Below are 16,042 nucleotides of genomic sequence, written 5' to 3'. Positions count from 1 at the left end.
CTCTGGCAGTTCACACTGGTGGGATTCTCCAGTCCTGCTAGCAGCGCACCCCCACCCGTAGATTTCCCACCGGCATGGCTTAATGTCAATGGGAATCCCCACTGACACCAGAGAATCCCACTGCTTAGCAAATCACGTGTCTCCTCCTGCCTGAGGGAAACACGCAACTGGGAGGCCAAAGAACCTTGCCCGCTGTTTGATTCAATCTGACAGTCACTGGGATGTGTAGCCCGTATATCTGGCATCACACCGGCACTGAAATTCATATACCACATTAGTCATTAGCGTGACAGGCAGAACAACTTTTTGGCTTGGACAGCAGCATAGTATTGGTGGTAAATGCCACTTGTGTTGCTACTGCATAGTTAACAGTGTGAAATGGCTAGTTTCACCTGTTGCTCAAAAAGTAGAAGGATAGGTTGAAGAGTTGTGATGAAGCAAAATGAATGGGAGGAGACTGGTGTGGAGTATTGAGCCCAGTGTAGGTTTTTTTTATGTATATATATCCAATTCCATCCAATTCAAGCTGACAAGACAAGGCTGTCACCTCCAGTCTTTGGCTTGCTCTACATGATCCAAGTGATTGGAGTAGGCATTGCACCTCCTCAAAGGCTTGATCTGCAACTTAGCCAAAAAGCTGAGGTGCTGCTTTTAAAAATTGCTTCAAATGAAGCCACAACCTTGAGACTTCAAACAAGTACAGCATGTCGATACTACACTTGATCTTAGCCAAAAGGCTGAGAAGCGAACCCAGTGTAGATTAATTTTTTTAAATCCAATTCAATCAAATTAAATGCAATTCAGAGTCTCAACAAGTTGAGACATTCCTGATCCAAGCTAACAAGACAGGGCTCTCACCTCCCGTCTTGGGCTTGATCTACATGATCCAAGGTGACTGGAGTAGGCATTGCACCTCCTCCAAGGCTTGATCTCATTTGCATCTTAGCCCAAAGGCCAAGATGCTGCTTTCAAAAATTGCTTCAAATGAAGCTAAAATGTCAACCAAGTACAGCATGTCGATACTACACTTGATCTTAGCCAAAAGGCAGAGAGCCCAGTGTAGATTAATTGGGCCAAATAACCATTCTCTGGGTCATAATTCTATATAGCTCTGATGTGTGGCCCACTACACTCCATTTTTCTTACCTTTTCCAATGAGACTCGCAGTTTTATAACTTATGCAAAAAATGCTCGACATTTCAAGTATTGCTGACCCTTCGTCTGTCATAGAATGTTTATTTTCTTGTTTCAGTGCCATTTTGTACTCAGCAGCACAAGTGCTTTTATATAGCATTTGCATAATTTCCACTTAGTTAAGCTGATTAGCTGGGTTGTTGATAAATTACTTCTCATTGGCTTGCATCAAAGACAGCTCAAATAATTACCTCAACACCATGGAGAAAAATGACATTTATTCTCAATAACTGTAACTTGACAGATTTACCCACTAAGACACCAATAATGCATACTGACAAGACATTTAGTCAAACTGGATAGGATTTCCTTTAATACTATAAACTTATCTCTTCATAAGTTCATATCATTTACAGTTCTCATTCCCAGGCTTCAAGTTGTTAAGCTGAGGCTTCCATTTAGTTCATAGAATCATTACAGCACAAAAGGTAGCCATTCAGCCCATCATATAGGGGGAGGCAGTGGCATAGTGGTGTTATCACTCAACTAGTAATCCAGAGACCCAGGATAATGTTCTGGGGACCAGGGTTCGAATCCCACCATGGCAGATGGTGAAATTTGAATTGGATGGAAATCTTGATTTAAAAATGTAATGATGACCCCCCGGCGTTGTGGGTCAACCCACAGCACATGGACTGCAGTGTTTCAGGAAAGCAGCTTATCACCACCTTTTCAAGGGCAACTAGCGATGGGCAATAAATGCTGGCCAGCCAGCAATGCCTAGTTATGCCCAATGAGGTAGTGATAAGAAAAACCCATCTGGTTCACTAATGCCCTTTAGGGAAGTAATCTGGTCCTAACCTGGTCTGGCCTACATGTGACCCCAGACCCACAGCAATGTAATAGACTCTTCAGTGCCTTCTGAAAGGGTTGGGAGGTGTGCAAAGCTTCACTGCAGCGGCAGACATGTGATTTGAGTTGCGCTACCAGCGGGATCTTGCACAACGCAGAGGATGTAACTACAAACAGATGTGACCTGTCTGAAAAAGTTGTTCCTAAAATTGGCAATATGGTCGGAGAATGGAAGTGAAAGTAGCAAAGTCCTCTTAATAATAAAGAAACAAACATTGTTAGAATCAGAGAACCCTACAGTGCAGAAGGGGGCCATTCAGCCCATCGAGTCTTCACTGACCACTATCCCACCCAGACCCTATCCCCCTAACCCTATGTATTTACTCTAGCTAGTCCTTCTGGTACTAAGGGGCAATTTAGCATGGCTAATCCACCCAACTCGCACATCTTTGGACTGTAGGAGGGAACCAGATCATCTTGAGGAAACCCATGCAGACAGTGACCCAACCGTACCCAGGTCTCTAGTGCTGTGAGGCAGCATTGCTAACCTCTATGCCGCCGTGCCTCCTCAATTGTCTCACGCTCGTCATTAGATTTCTAATTCCAGATTTTTACTGAACTCAAATTTCACCATCTGCCATGATGGAATTCGAACCTGGGCCCCTGGATCTGTCCTGGGTCTCTGGATGGTGTGTTCTGTGACAATACCACTACGCTACAGCCTTGTGTAAAAAAGTGCAGCTACGTGAACCAAATGGGACTCGAACCAACAATTCGCAGCTCTGGAGGTGATGAAAGGATCTAACAGAGTTCAACATCAATCTGTGCAAAATTATTAGCCCCGGGCAATCAAACAGCAATTCCCAATCTGCAGAAAAACCTTAAGCAATTGATTTTATTGCAGAATCAGTGACAGTTGTTCATGTGCAGGACAAAAATAGGTGCTAATGATCAAGAAAACAGAGATGTGGGCCAACCGACTTGATAAGTCAAATTACGACTCATTTGCCAATCTTGTCAGGCTTTTTGGACCAAGCAGAAATGCAGCTTCTAAACAGTGTGAAACTCGACATCAGGGATAACGGCTATGCAAGTACTTCCCTGTTCCCAACACAACTGGATATGAAACCTCATTGTGAGCCTTGATGATGATATCCTCACAAATCTGACCTCGAGAGAGTGACACAGCCTTGTGGAGCTGTCCTGTGCCATTGCTTTTAAGTGGGATTTTTCTCAGAACTACCTGAACTGACCTTTGGCTTAAAGTTGCTTCAGAATACCCAGAACTGTCCAGCAAGGCAGTAAGGTTTGTGATACCTTTTCATAGAATCATAGAGTCCATACAATGCAGAAGGAGGCCATTTAGTGTTAGAATGTAACTGTTAATAATATTGTATCTGTTGTGATGTGACCAATGGTAACAAGCTATAAGGGTCTGCTGACTCAGTAAACTATGTAACCAATGACAGAATGATGTGATGATCAGCTGTCTCAGTATAAATAAGAACCTGTTAGGAATTGTTGTTTTTGCTTGAAATGGCCCAGGGTGAGGCCTCAAGTTTGAAGTAATGAAGTTTCTTTATTAAACCTTTCCTTTGATTTATAAATTGGAGTAAGTTTTGTTATATTTTTAGTGTCTACATTTGAAGAGTTCTTTCTGAATAAAAACTCAGCCATTGAGCCGGCACTGATGACAATCCCATACTGGCTCTATCCCTGTAAACCCACATATTTACCCTGCTATTCGTCCTGACACGAATTTAGGGGCAATTTAGCATGGCCAATCAACCTAACCCGCACATCTTTGGACTGTGACATGAAAATGGAACACTGGGAGGGAACCCATGCAGACACACAGAGAATATACAAAATCCATACAAACAGTGACCCAAGGCATGAATCGAACCCTGATCCCAGGCACTGTGAGGCACTAATGCTAACCATGTGCCACTGTGCCACTCTTTTCCTACAACTACCTTTGTGAAACTGGATTTTCAGGAGCATGTCGCATTGAAGACCTGATATCAGACCAAAACTTAACATTGAACACTGAACCTTCAATTCAGACTGACATTCCTGAACCTCACATCCAGCATTTGACATCCACATCAGCCTTTTCATTAGAAAAGCATTATCTGTTTCTGCTGCTAGGCTTACTGCAGGTAAACGTGCTGTATTCAGTGCAATATATTTGAGCGTCTGCATCATAAATTATCAGAAGTAGCCACGTTTTTAATACCCATTGATATGTAAGTATGACTCCTGTCAGCCATTGGCTATGCAATCAAAAATGTTTAAAAGGGCTTGTGCATGTTGCGGTCCACAAAAGCTTTTGATGGCGATCTGGTAATAAAAATAAAGGAGAAGTTTGGCAAACACTTTTAGATGGCTGCCATTGCATGTTGGTGGTGGGGAGAGAGAATGTTTGTAGAATGGGTGCCAAACAAGTGGGCTGCTTCATCCTAGACGGTGTTGAGCTTCTTGAGTGTTGTTGGAGCTGCACTCATCCAGACAAGTGGGGAGTATTCCATCACACTCCTGACTTGTGCCTTGTGGACAAGGCTTTGGCAGATCAGGAGCTGAGTTGTTTTGAACCGCGTGCAGTAGTTCAAGTGAAAGCCAACTTCCCTGGCAATTTGGGGTGGGCAATAAATGCCAGAGATGCCCAAGAATGAAGTCTAAAAATGCCATTTTTGTTTCCATTGAAAATACCCAGATTTGTTGCCAATAATTTAGATCCTTACGTGTATTAACTACGAAAGTTTGGAAGAATACCTCATTACGTTTGCCGATTTATAACATGCCCTAGATTATGAAACACTTACTCAAATCAAACACTCGGATTAAGTACTTCATTTTCATGTTGTTTGACGGAGAGGCACCAGCTATGTTTTACCACTGCAATTTTAGGTGTCTAAGTTATATTATGCTAATCCATCCTGAATCTCAGTGACAGGTTTAAAACAAGGAGAAATAATTGAACAGAGCTGTCAAGCACTTGAAAGAAAGCCGGTTGTCAAATATGCAAACACAAGATCTCACTACAAACGCGAAATGTGAGTACGAGTGTCAGGATTCCTGGTTTCACAGTAGTCTAAGTGAATACTATTCATTTATCACTTAGGAGAAATACTCAAGATGTCAACTTAAACACCCTGAAGCAAATAAATTCTGCACACCATTTACTTAGTCCATCAATCATACACCTCTATTAACCTCCTGCGGGGGAATGTGTTATGGCTGATTGAATTTCCATTGTGGTCCATTTTGCACATTTTAAATGTTTCTACCTCGCCACTTACTATTTTGAAGCAGGAAATCATTTGGTGTTACATTGAAGATAAGCTGATAGCTTTATACATAAAACTTTCCATTGTGGATGAGAAGAGAACTATTTAAGATGTTTCCATCATTATAAAATGACGATGAACGGTCAAACTTTTTTGTAATAAATGCACAGAGTTTCTTCTAGACCAGTTTCGGCCCCAAGGTACATTGAGTTAATACAAAAGAAAATCCCACTGTACTTTGTTGTGGGAACTTGCTCTTGCCCTATTTGAATGTACATCCATGTTTTTAAGCAGGTGGCGGAATTAGAATCATTGACTCCTGCAGCGCAGAAGCAGGCCATTCAGCCCATTGAATCCACACTGACTCTTCCACCAGGCCCTATCCTCAGGGGAGGCAATGGCTTAGTGGTGTTATTGCTAGACTATTGATCCAGAAATGCAGCTGATGTTCTGGGAACCCGGATTTGAATCCCACCACGGCAGAGAGTGAGGTTTGAATGCAATAAAAAATATCTGGAATTAAGAATCCATTGATGACAGTGAAACCATTGTCAATTGTCATAGAAGCCATCTGGTTCACTAATGTCCTGTAGGGTAGGAAATCTGCCTTTCTCACCCGGCATGGCCAACATGTGACCCCAGAGCCACAGCAGTGTGGTTGACTCTCAACTGTCCTCAGGAAACTAGGGATGGACAATAAATATTGCACAGCCAGTGCAACCAATGTCCAACAAATGAATAAGAGACACTAAGGGGCAACTTAGCATGGCTAATCAACCTAATCTGCACACCCTTGAACTACTGGAAGAAACAGAAGAAAACAGACATGGGGAGAATTTGCAAACTCCACACAGATAGTTACCCAAGGCTGGATTTGAACCCAGGTTCTTGGCACTGTGAGGCAGCAGTGCTCACCATTGTGCCACCGTGCTGCCCTTCACTCTGATGGCAGTGTATCCAAATTATTGTACCCCGAATTTCATTGGATCAAATAAACCTCAATATTCTTAACATTCTTTTAATATTTCATCTCAGTTTGTTACAGTTTTGAAGTCAGAAAATATGGAAGGAGATAATAATTACTTCCAGGGCTGTAAAGTCAGGAGTGACTTAATTACTTGTTTTTAAACAGTAATTTATTGCATAGCTTCAGCATTTAAACTGGGCAAGCACGCCAGTGTAGTCACAAGGGAGTGCTGAATCCTTGTCTTTCAGATGAAAGTGCCAGTATTCTCTGATGTAGGACACCATGCCATCACTGCCAGAGAATTTGATGCTCAGCCAAATCTCTACTCACAGCAACAGGACTGCAGAATCCCAGCTGCGGGCAAGGTCGGAGAATTCAGGCTGAATTGTTGAACCAAAGCACTATTTGTCCAATGCCTCAGTGCTCCTGGTGTTCTGGTCAACATTTCTCCCTAAACCACCGCCATCAAAAGTAATGTTATACCATATCGCTGTTCCTGGGATTTTACTGTGCATAATAGGGAGGCATTGCTGCCTCACAGCACCAGGGACCCCGGTTCAATTCCAGCCTCTGGTGACTGTCTGTGTGGATTTTGCACGTTCTCCCTGTGTCTGCCTGGGTTTCGTCCAGGCACTCCGGTTTCCTCCCACAGTTCAAATGTGTACAATTTAAGTTGATTGGCCATGTTAAATTGTCCTTTAATGTCAGGGGGATTAGGAGGGTAAATATGTGGGGTACGGGGAAAGGACAGGCCCTGGGTGGGATTCTTGTCGGTGCAGGCTCGGTGAGTCAAATGGCCTCCTTCTGCACTGTAGATTCTGTGATTCTATATGGTTGGCACATTTTCTTTCACACTAACCTTCAAAGGGAATCATTATGCTTTGAGATATTTCAGAATGTCTGATAAAGTACTATACAGATGCATGTCTTTCTTTTTTGATGTACTGTGTTATCTGCAGAAAACTGCTGACAGCTTCTGTGGTATAATAGGAACCCAAGCAAGATGGAAAGATCCCCTAGCCTCTGACAGGTTAATTTTAGGTTGGATCAGTTGGAGGCATCATTATGGCCCAGATTAATGGTCTTTCCTCCAACCACATTGCTCCTGGGCATTCAGTGAACACACATACTTAGGATGTACACGGGTAAAATGTAGCTGCTATGCATTAAAGTGGAGAAGAAACGGCATAAAGAATAACGCTTAGACAGTAAGGACTTCCTGCTTGATTTAAGACTGGCATTTAATGGTACCTTTGGGCCAGAAGGAAACATACCTACTTTAAATTACTAACCCCATGACAGGGCTTTTATAATCAATATCCTTTTCTGATTTTTTTACTTAGTGATGCATTTATGAATCGCCCTCTGTTCAAGATGACTGGCAGCTCACATGAATAGGTGAAAATATCAGATAAGAATGGCTTTCCCTCCTAGCAATCAAGGTGCTTTAAGCATTTCCTCAGGCCACCCAGCAGCGTGTAATTTTCCAAAGACGCTAAAAAGTAGATTTTAAATCCAGGCCGATTAAGGAAAAGAATTCTGGTCTCCGACATCCGTCAGCCATTTAAACTAATTCAGGAGATGATGGTGATCCTGGGTTTATATAAAAGGGCACCCCCCATTTTCGGATTAGAATCTCTACTCCACCTGCAATACCTCCAGCTCTCTCTTGAAGATAGACAACACGTTAGCATTCACCACATGATCCAGCATCTTACTCCATAGGTTTGCTGTTAGCTGAGAAAGCAAGATACTCCTCACATCCAACCAATGCTTGTGTAACATTTAAGTGTGGTCCCTGAGCTTCTTCCAGCTATTCAGTCAGAAGAATTTGTGCATACAAAGTGCACGCTCAAATCAGCTGATCATGCCACACTCCCGCTGCAGCAAGGTTGGAGGATTTGGCACCCAGCCAAATCTCTGTTCACGGCAGCAGGATGTGAAAATCCTGCCAGTGAAAGTGGCCAGAAGATTCTGGCCAAAGTCTTTATTGTTCATTACACTAAAGACCGTCATCAAACTGTGCCTATGTTTATACTTCCCTAAAATGCACAGACCCAATTCTTTAACCCTTCACGGTGACACAGTGGTTAGCACTGCTGCCTCACAGTGCCAGGGTACCAGGTTCAATTCTTGGCTTGGGTCACTGTCTGTGTCAAGTCGGCACATTCTCCCCGTGTCTGCATGGGTTTCCTCCCACAGTCTGAACGATGTGCAGGTTAGGTGCATTGTCCATGCTAAATTCTCCCTTTGTGTGCCAGGTGCCAGATTGTGGTGACTAGGGAATTTTCACAGTAACTTCATTTCAGTGTTAATGTAAGCCTACTTGTGACAACAATAAATACACTTTAAAAACTTCAACTCATTGATGTTGTGCAGGAGTACCACCATCAGATAGGGAGTTCAGAAGCAGGCCATTCAGCCCTTCAAACCCAATAATATCACAGTTGATCTAACACTCACTAAGCTATTAACCTTACTATAGCCTTGGTCCAAACATGGACAGAAGAGTTGAACACAAGAGGTAAAGTGAGAATGGCTTGATATGAAGGCACTTTTTCAGTGAGTTTGGATCATGGAGCCCTAGCAAAATTGAAATCAATAGAAATGCAGGTGAAAATTCTCCTGGATTAGGGTGATATCTGGCACAGAGGAAGACAGTTGTGGTTGTTGAAGGGCAATCATCTCAACTCCAAGATATCATTGCATGAGTTCCTTGGCATAGTGACCTAGGGTCAACCACCTTCAGCTGATTCATCAATGACTTTCCCTCCATCATAAGATCAAAAGTGGGGATGTTTGCTGATGATTCCACAATGTTGGGCATCACTCACAACTCCTCAGATACTGCAGAAGTCCAAGTGCAGCAAGGCCTGGGTAATATCAGACTTTGGTTGATAAATGGCAAGTAACATATGCACAACACAATATGCACAACACAATGACCATCTCCAACAAGGCAAAATCTAATTATCAGCCGTTGACATTCAATCACATTACCATTGCTAAATTCCCCACTGTCAAAATCTATTGATCAAAAATGAACTGGATATAAATACATTAGTTACAAGAGCAGGTCAGATGCAGGAGGACTGCAGTAACAAACTAACCTTCTGACTCCCTAAAGCATGTCCACCATCAAGGCACAAGTGTGATGAAATATTCTCTACATGCATGGATGAGTGCAGCTCCAATAACATTCAAGAAGCTCAACACCATCCAGGACAAAGCAGCCCATTTGACTGACACCCATTCACCATCTTCAACATTCACTTCCTCCACCATTGACACAGAGGGACAGCAGCGTGTGCCATCTGCAAGATGCACTGCAGCAAATCACCCAGGTTCCTTCGACATCACCTGCCAAATCCATATCTTTTACCACGAAGAAGGGAAAGGGCAGCGAATCCATGGGAGCACTGGCACCAGCAAGTTCCCCTCCAAAGCACACACCATCCTGACTTGGAATTATATTGTACTTCCTCCACTGTCACTGGATCAAAATCATGGAGCTGCCTCCCTAACAGCACTGTGGGTGTACCTACACCATCATGGATGGAAGCGGTTCAAGAAGGCGGATCACCACCATCGTCTCAAGGGCAATTAGGGATGGGCAATAGCCAATGATGCCCACACCCATGAACGAATGAATTAAAAAATATATATCAGTCTTATTCTTAGCAGCATTAAATATTTTTAGTGCACCTGCCAATGCTTTAATCCGCATTGTCCCTGAAAACTGAAAAATGCCATTGAGGAGAAGGAGCCCCATTAAGTGACAGGCAACTTCTGAACCTACCAGTTAGAGTCAAGTCTCCCTCCAGTTTTACTGCTTTTGTTATTTGCGCATCTTTGAAAAATAAGGGCAAATTACAAGCAGATATAAGACATCCCATGTGAAAATCTGAGATAACTTAATGTACACACACTGGCATTCAAGCATGTAAAATATATGTTTTTGCCCTGTTCCTGGTTTGGTTTTACCTAACACCTGTCTCTGTCAATCACTCTCTCGTCACTTTGATAGTGATGTCAGCATGTATTGTGAGATTACCTTCAATTACTGTTAGTGGCCAAATTATCAATATGTTCCAAAAGAAAGAGGTTACTGTTATAATGGGAATAATAACCAGAGGAAATCTTCTTGCAACCTTTAATTAACACACAGAGGAAATGTTGTCTCAAGGAGCGAACTAAATCCTAATCTCTCTGCATACTGGATAAAGCCTCTCATTGTGGCACAGTGATTAGCACTGCTGCCTCACAGTGCCAGGGACCCGGGTTTGATTCCCAGCTTGGGTCACTACCTGTGCAGAATTTGTGCATTCTCCCAGTTTCTGCATGGGCTTCCCCCGGGTTCTCCAGTTTCCTCCCGCAGTCCGAAAGATTTCCGGGTTAGGTAGATTGGCCATGCTAAATTGTACCTTGGTGTCAGGGGGATTAGAAGGGTAAATACATGGGGTTGTGGGGAAAGGGCCCTGGTGGGACTGTTGTCAGTGCAGGCCAAATGGGCTGAATGGCCTCCTTCTGCACCTGTAGGGATTCTATGAAATTTTTATGAAATTGCAGCATGGTTTCCAAATCTGGTAAAGCAAGAGTTAACTTTTCATCCTACAGAGAAATAGCGCACAGGAATGAAGTTCGATTATATTGACCATGACAGTATCATCCAGAATCTCTAGCTTTTCAAATCTAGTTTTGCTCTCTGTTCAACCCCAGTGAGTAACTGTGGTACTTGGTGAGCTACTGAGCCACACACTGAGCTCCAGGACCACACTTATATGTTACACGAGGCTGGATGTGAGGAGTATCTTGCTTTCTCAGCCAACAGCACACCTATGGCGTAAGATGCTGGATCATATGGTGAATGCCAATGTGTTGCATATCTTCAAGAGAGAGCTGGAGCTGTTTCTGCTGGAGGAGAGATCCTAATCTACACACACACACACACACACACACACACACACACACACACACACACACACACACACACACACACACACGCCCAGACACACACACACACACACACACACACACACACACACACACACACACACACACACACACACACACACATGCCCAGACACACACACGGTGGTGGAGGGAGGGCTGCCCCAGCTTGATCACCTGTTCGAGCTTGCTTGGTCATCCAATGTCACTTAGGATGACATTAGACATCCTTAGAAAACAGGGGAAAAAGAGAGAAACCACCTAGGGTCCCTGCACAACTAGTATTACTCCACCAAGAAATTAAAGTGAGCCCATTTTTGTGTACGAACTCTAGCCTTCATCTAAACATGGCAGGTGAGATACTAGCAGCAGCAAAGACAGTTTGCACTTCAGAGGGGTTGAATTTTGGTTTGTTTATCTCAGCAGCAGTGACTTTAGCATAAGTCCCAATGGAAAGAGTGGAAGGTAGTAATTGAGACAGCAATTGGGGCTGTGAGGAGTGCAATGAAGTCAGGAGAGACACTCATCAAAATCTGAGTTGAGCAAATCTGGAAGTCCATTTTCCTTGAGGAGTCCTAAAACAGGCATTGGGCTCCTCATTGGCAGAAAGAAGAAGCCTAGTGATTGTTTAGGATGGCCTCTCTCGATGCCTGAGAATTACCAATAATCAATAGGCTTTTGGATACATTTTAGGTGCCATTGGGGCACAGTGTATGGTGCCCAGAACCTGGCACAAGAATGACCAGTTTCAACCCATGACCCTTATCAAAAGAAGGAGAAAAAACAGAAAAAAAAACAAGCTAACATTACAATCATACAAATAAATCTGATTAGAGGGTGCATTTACTGTGATGACAGAATTAATTTGGCATGACTTTTACTGGACCCTTCATTGAATCCAAACCGACCTTGCAATATAAGTCTCTTGCAATTTCTGACTAGCCTTCCTCAGCTGAAAAACATGCTGCAGTTAATAATCTTGTAGAAGGCAGGGACGGAGGGTGCTGATCCATCCACTTGTCCAGTTGTGTAGATAGATAGCCCTTTAAACAGCTCCTCTGCCTAAAATATGCAGAAGGCTGTTTAAATGTGTGAATTGGGTCATGCACCAGTTGTAGGGCTCCAATTGCAAGTCTCAGAATAAAGAGTGTGAAGAATGGATGGCAAGTCTCACTTTCCCCTAACATTGAGTGACCTATCCAGCCAGCAGTAAAGGAACTGCTGGAGGCCTCTTCCAGAAGGTGAGCTTTTTTCTAAATAGATACTTACAGGCTCCTCTGTGCCCCACTAAATCACTTCAGGCCCACTTATGGCACACGCTCATCTCTCCCTTCCCTTCAACCCCACCAGAATCCTCTTAGCCAATCCACCAGGCCTTACCTGTTGGCATGCTCTATGATGTGGAGTTGCTGGCATTGGGCTGGGGTAAACATGTTAAGAAGTCTCACGACACCAGGTTAAAGTCCAACAGGTTTATTTGGTAGCACAAGCCAGTAGCTTTCGCAGTGCTGCCTCTTCATCAAGTAACTGATCACCTGATGAAGGGGCAGTGCTCCAAAAGGTAGAGGCTTGTGCTACCAAATAAACCTGTTGGACTTTAACCTGGTGTTGTGAGATTTCTTACTGGGCATGCTCTATCCCATAGCTGGTCCTACTAGGTCTTCGGGCAGAGTTACTGCAGCCCACTGAGAAAACGTTGTATGTCAGAACCGGAATGTGGTCAAGGCCTTTTGGCTGCAGAGTTGGTGATGACACCCCCTTTCAGCAAAATACATTAATTTCAGCAAAGTACATTACATGAACTGTTCATTTACCATTCAAATGCTAAGTGGCCTGCACTTCACTCAATCTCCTTGGTTCGAATGTTGGTTGTATGGGATGGAGGGTGGAGCAAGAACAGGGGAAAGCTTCTGGCTTCACCTTCAACAGATCCTCCATGCAGGGTATTCCAGAGTATCCAACATAGCCTCCATCAGAGTGTATGCAAGGTTCTCAAGCTTGTATTAGTTTCCTTTTGAACTATCTTTTTAAGCAGTCACTTTCTGCCTTTTGACGTCTAGCAGGAAATGGTATCCTAAGGGAACCTGGATCAGAAATTGAACCCAGACTGCTCACAGTTTCCTGACGTTTAAATAAATTCCACATTGGCAGCACAAAGTGGGAAAATTTCCCATCAGCTTGAAGGTCAAGAATTTACTTTGCATTGTAATTCATGGATGGAAAGGATGAATTGCACGCAGCATCTAATCATTTCTTTTTTAAAATGCATTTATTTATTTTGACTCCATTCACGGTAGCACAGTGGTTACCAATGTTGCCCCACAGCTCCAAGGACCCGGGTTCAATTCTGGCCTCGGGTGACTGTGTGCAAATTGCACATTCTCCCCATGTCTGTGTGGGTTTCCTCCAGTTTCCTCCCCCAGTCTAAAGATATGCAGATTAGATGGATTGGCCATACGAATTGCCCTTTAATGTCCCAAGATGTGTAGGTTAGATGGATTAGCCATGGGAAATGTATGGAGTTATGAGGTTAGGGCAGGGGAGAGGACCTAGACAAGATACGTTGTCAGAGGGTTGGTGCAGGCTTGATGGGCCAAATGGCCTCTTCTGTAGGGATTCTGTGATTCTATGATAAAATTACAAAGCCGATGCTCTGATTGGGCCAGGCAGACCGGAATCCATCTCCTTGCTTGCTCCAAAAACCAAATTCTGAATCCAATTCATGGGCCCCCACAAGACAGACAAACAAGGTCAAAGCTGACAAGGTAAGGCATTGCATCCCATTTTGGGCTTGATCTGACACATTTGATCTTAGCCAAAAGGCCTATTCAGTCCTGTGGATGCAAGGACACAATAAATTGGTCCAGCCTTTCCCTTTCATCATGAGAGGTGAGTACTATCTGCTCTGCCAATTAGCTGTTTGCCTGCTGGGAGGAATGGGAAATTAGCAATCTCTGCTATCATTCCGCAAGGGGGGAGATGGTGGCGCAATGGTAATCTCACTGGGCTAGTAGTCAGACACCTAGACTAACATTCTTGGGGACTAGGGTATAAATCCCACCATGGCAACTGGTAGAATTCAAATTCACTTAATAAATCTAGAATATTAAGTTAGTCTCAGTTAAGATGATCATGACACTAAAACTGTTAGGTGTAAAAACTCATCTGGTTCACTAAGGTCTCTTTAGGGAAGGAAATCTGCCATTCTTACCCAGCCCGGCCTATAGTGACGCCAGGCCCACAATAATGTGGTTGAATCTTAACTTTCCAGTGAAATGGCCTTGCAAGGCGCTCAGGGGCAATTAAGGATGGGCAAAACATACTGGCCTTGCCAGCGGTGGCCATACTTATGAACAGATAAATAAAAAATTGTAAAGGCTGCCAGCACCGGGGAGGTATACCTTGTCAACATTGCCCAGAAAGCAATTTTAAAGCCCAAAATTGCAGTAAAAGCTTTTGATTCATGAATGCCTGGAGATGAAGGATGAAGTAGGACACACAGTTCCAGTTTACTAAACATCTTTTCACAGGATGATGGAATGAAGGCTAACCACTGAGAAAAAATGTGGAGAAAATTTGTGAGAAAATTATAAAGCCTTCAGATTCCACGCATATTTATTAGTTAAAAAATGTTAAACTATCAACAAGGGATTTACAGGAAGGCTTGTATTAAATAAAGCAATCCTGACAACAAATTGAAAGATATATCAGCACCAATCCTTCTGGAAATGCTAAAGTAAAAAATAAAAGTAAAGTTTGTTTATTAGTCACAGGTAAGGCTTACATTAACACTGCAATGAAGTTACTGTGAAATTCCCCTAGTCGCCACACTCTGGTGCCTTTTTGGGTCAATGCACCTAACCAGCAGACTTTCAGTCTGTGGGCGGAAACCACAGCAACCAGAGAGAACGAACCCAGGCGCAGGGAGAGCATGCAAACTTCACACAGACAGTGATCCAAGCCAGGAATCGAACCCATGTCTCTGGTGCTGCGAGGCAGCCGTGCTACCAGTGTACCACCATGCTGCCCTAAAAGTACATATGCAAAGTGCTCCAAGCGTTCAATACAGATTGGGCCTATTCTTGGATAATTCACTGCTGTTATGCAGCAAAAATCAAAATTGACAAAACTGAAGACCACTGTGCTGCTCTTTTACAAAATGGGGATGTTCATACAGTGGGACGAAGGAAAAAAAACACACACATAGGGTGGGATTTTCCGGCCACGCTGACCCCAAGACTGGATAATCCCGGCCAAGTTCAACAGGCCTTTGCATGGTGTGTCCCCTGCCTGCTACAATTCCTGCAGCGGGTGAGACAGGAAAATTCCGCCTATTGTTTCATTCTTCCCAAATGATTTTGGGCCATGCAGCATTCAAGACGCCAATATTCATTCTCATTTTTATCCCTGAATCTGACCAGTTTGAAGGGGGAAAGCAGATTGGAGCAATCAAAAGAATCACTTTTCTCAGTTGTTGGACATTTTGCTTATTTGTGAAACATGGGACTGCCCAGCTGAGCTCTCCTTAATTTACACTCGAGAAGAAGAAAGAATGGAAAACGTTATAACAACACATTTCTGCAGACTTGGGAAGAACTGAAGACTCAGCTTTATTACTGTGTATAATTTCACATTCAACCTGGAGTAGGCGTGTTGTAACAGTTCACATTCACACCCTTCCAGCATTCATTCCACTATGAGGAAGTCTGGAGCCTTTCTTAATGAAGCAAAGTAATCTATACTCTGAAAGTAGCATGGTCTATTGATCTGCTGACAACTTTGCAAAGAAAATATATGCGAACGTAGAAAGAATTCAGGGATGCTACTCTGAACCCTGTTCTGTTATTAG

General features: G+C 43.3%; 2 non-coding genes across 2 annotated transcripts; both read right to left on the bottom strand.

The window, feature by feature from the left end:
* Positions 1 to 555: 555 nt before the first annotated feature.
* Positions 556 to 749, bottom strand: LOC145354601 (U2 spliceosomal RNA). Its single transcript, XR_013888874.1, has one exon. It is a non-coding gene; the product is annotated as a U2 spliceosomal RNA (small nuclear RNA).
* Positions 750 to 872: 123 nt separating this feature from the next.
* Positions 873 to 1,058, bottom strand: LOC145354615 (U2 spliceosomal RNA). Its single transcript, XR_013888883.1, has one exon. It is a non-coding gene; the product is annotated as a U2 spliceosomal RNA (small nuclear RNA).
* Positions 1,059 to 16,042: the final 14,984 nt, after the last annotated feature.

This window comes from Carcharhinus amblyrhynchos, chromosome 17, assembly GCF_965287045.1.
Source record: "Carcharhinus amblyrhynchos chromosome 17, sCarAmb.v2.hapA, whole genome shotgun sequence".
NCBI lineage: Eukaryota > Metazoa > Chordata > Chondrichthyes > Carcharhiniformes > Carcharhinidae > Carcharhinus > Carcharhinus amblyrhynchos.
Note: the sequence above shows the minus strand (reverse complement) of the source record. Positions and strands in the feature narration are given on the sequence as shown.